A 2,811-nucleotide genomic window follows, 5' to 3' on the forward strand; every position below is an offset into this window, starting at 1 on the left:
ATTAAGCTGATGACTCCGACTAAACTAAAAATACAGCTAATACAATTATAATTATAAAAACCAACAGAGGTTTGTGTAGGTGTACAGTTCAGTGCACATATTAGTAATATTAGGTGACAAATATATACTTAATAAAGATGCAAACAGAACGAAATAACAACGTAATGAACCAAATATATACGAAAATACCATGATATGTCAGAAATAATCATAAAAATGATTTAAAGAAAGTGGCATATTTCAACTTTTCTAGTTTGTAAAATGGATACATTTGGACACGACATTTTGTGTGTGGAGATTCTAATTTTAAATTTCTTCTTTTGTGCCATGAACAATACGATTTTGATAAATACTTTCTTCCTGAATCTCCACAAATTAGGGCAGAACAGTAAAATGTATTATTATAATATGCGAGGGATAGCGTTGATAACAAAATTCATTCTATTTTTTATAGTATTATATGTCTGATTTTAACACATCACTTTTTCCTAGAAAATGTTTTCTTTTCGTTCAAGAGACAAAAAAAAATGCAAATAAATGATATTGATTTTTGTTGATTTAGTAAAACGTGTCTATTAAGATTTCATTGAAAACAATTGTTCCATTTAGAGAAGTCGAAGGGACAAAATGGACTAGTAAACGATCGCATACGAACTGTATATGTTTTTGTTCAGGGCATTATATGGAATATGAACGGTTTGACGAGCAAAGACCTTACACCTATTCTAGGAGACGAAAGGATAGAGTCATGTCAATACGGACACAAGAGTCATGTCAATACGGACACTAGAGTCATTTCAATACAGACACAAGATTCGTGTCAATACGGACACTAGAGTCATTTAATAATCGTGGCCTATATAAATAACAGGTTAATATAAAGTTCACTTTCATTTAATACAATGTTTCCCGATAATTGTGCTTGATAGAAAACTATTTATTCAATTTACTACTGATTCTGCTCAGATCGTACAACACGAATAACTAATTTTGAATGTAACAAGATCTCATACTCCCCTACGTGACCTCTGGTCACAATTAGTAATTTCTAAAACAAAATATTTCCTAATGGAAAATTGTGTTCTAGAATGTTTCAAATGTTTACAAGATAGAGACTTTTAATTAGAAACTCTCTTACCAAAATTGTGATAAATAGCATGGTAAATGCATTATCCTTGATTCAGACCAAGATATAGTATGATTATTGATCCTTATATTAAACCCATACTCATAGAAAACATATTAACTATGTATTTATTGTTTACGTAATAAAAAAGTCAATGATTTTGGTCAGGTACAATACGAACTTGATTCTGGACAAGGTCACATACAAGATACAACCCTACATATACCCACCATATATCATAAAATATATAAAACTCCGAATAGACCTTAATCAAGCTGAGTCCGATTAGACCTTACAATAAATTACAACATACAATTTTATTACCTCGCTTAGTGATTTCCATTGTCAACCTTGAATTGATACAAATACCTGCTGAGTGAAATAAAAGATCCATTAAATACGACTGAATAGCTTATAACGGACAATGGAAATCGGATTTATGTGATGTTTGCTAAAACAAATAATAACATTTCAAATATCATCCATTTTTTTACAAAGCAATTAAGAAGATAAATAAATTCCAAATTTAACTATACGTCATTTACTCGGCTCATTGAGTTTTAAAAATATCCATTTTTCAATCTGAAGAAAATTACGTTCTTTTATTATTATTAAGAAAACTCTTTGAAACAATATGCTGTTAGGACCAGGCAATCTAATGTAAAATTCATGATTATCTATGCTGAATATTAATTCTTTTCTGGATGGTGAAGTTGAATGTTATTGTATTTATTGGTGTCTAATAGCATATCATCACATGAAGACTGTATATTGCCACTGCAAACGAATGTAGTAGATTGATTAGAGACATACGACAGATGACCTAAGTTGGTTTTGACAATAACCCCATTAATTGCGAGTCCATCAAGGAATCTTGCCATAATTAGTACTTCCAGTACAGTACCCATGAATGTAGTTCTAGTCTATTTTTTCCTCTCTCATGTTGGTGATGATAGAAGAGCTTTATTTATGCATATTTGGTATGGTTTTAAGGTTATTGTTTTTTTCTTGAGAATATGAGCTCAGAGTGTGGTTATCCCCGTGTATTTGGCAACAATACACAGTGAGTAATAAGGCCTTGGTGATGAACCGGAATTGAAATTTGTGTTCTGTTTACATGATGCTCTGTTGATAGTCCAGCATCTAAAAAACAGCAGGTCAACCTTTGACAAGAACTTCGCCGTGAAGTCATCTTTGAAGGTATTTTAGATTAGCATATGATTTGTATTGATTGTCGCACAGTGGACAGGTCAGCAATAAGAAACAAATTTTGAAAACATATAGCAAATTTAATTGTGTTCTATGGCCATTATGCCAGCCACCAAGACATCGTCCGGTCCCGCTGAGGGTGCTGATGTGAAGCAAATAAATCCATCTAGATGAATTCGCTTGAATCAAAATTTATCCTTGGAAGGGGCCATTACATAGTATGGCGGGGCCCCTGCTACAACAATGGTCTTTATATTGCTTGAGCCCTGTTCAGAGCAATAATTACTCATCATCAACTCTGTCTTCCGATTCCCTACCCACAACAGGACAACATGGATGCATTTTTTATATTCTCTAATATTCGCTCGCTATTCACCATATCATTCTCTTCTTCTAAAATATTAAAGTAAATTCGCAACATCTGACTAATATGTGGTCTTTGCATCTATATTTAAATTCTTGAAGCCGCCGAAGCT

This window comes from Sinohyriopsis cumingii, chromosome 12 (assembly GCF_028554795.1).
Source record: "Sinohyriopsis cumingii isolate HCF-2022 chromosome 12, ASM2855479v2, whole genome shotgun sequence".
Classification (NCBI taxonomy): domain Eukaryota; kingdom Metazoa; phylum Mollusca; class Bivalvia; order Unionida; family Unionidae; genus Sinohyriopsis; species Sinohyriopsis cumingii.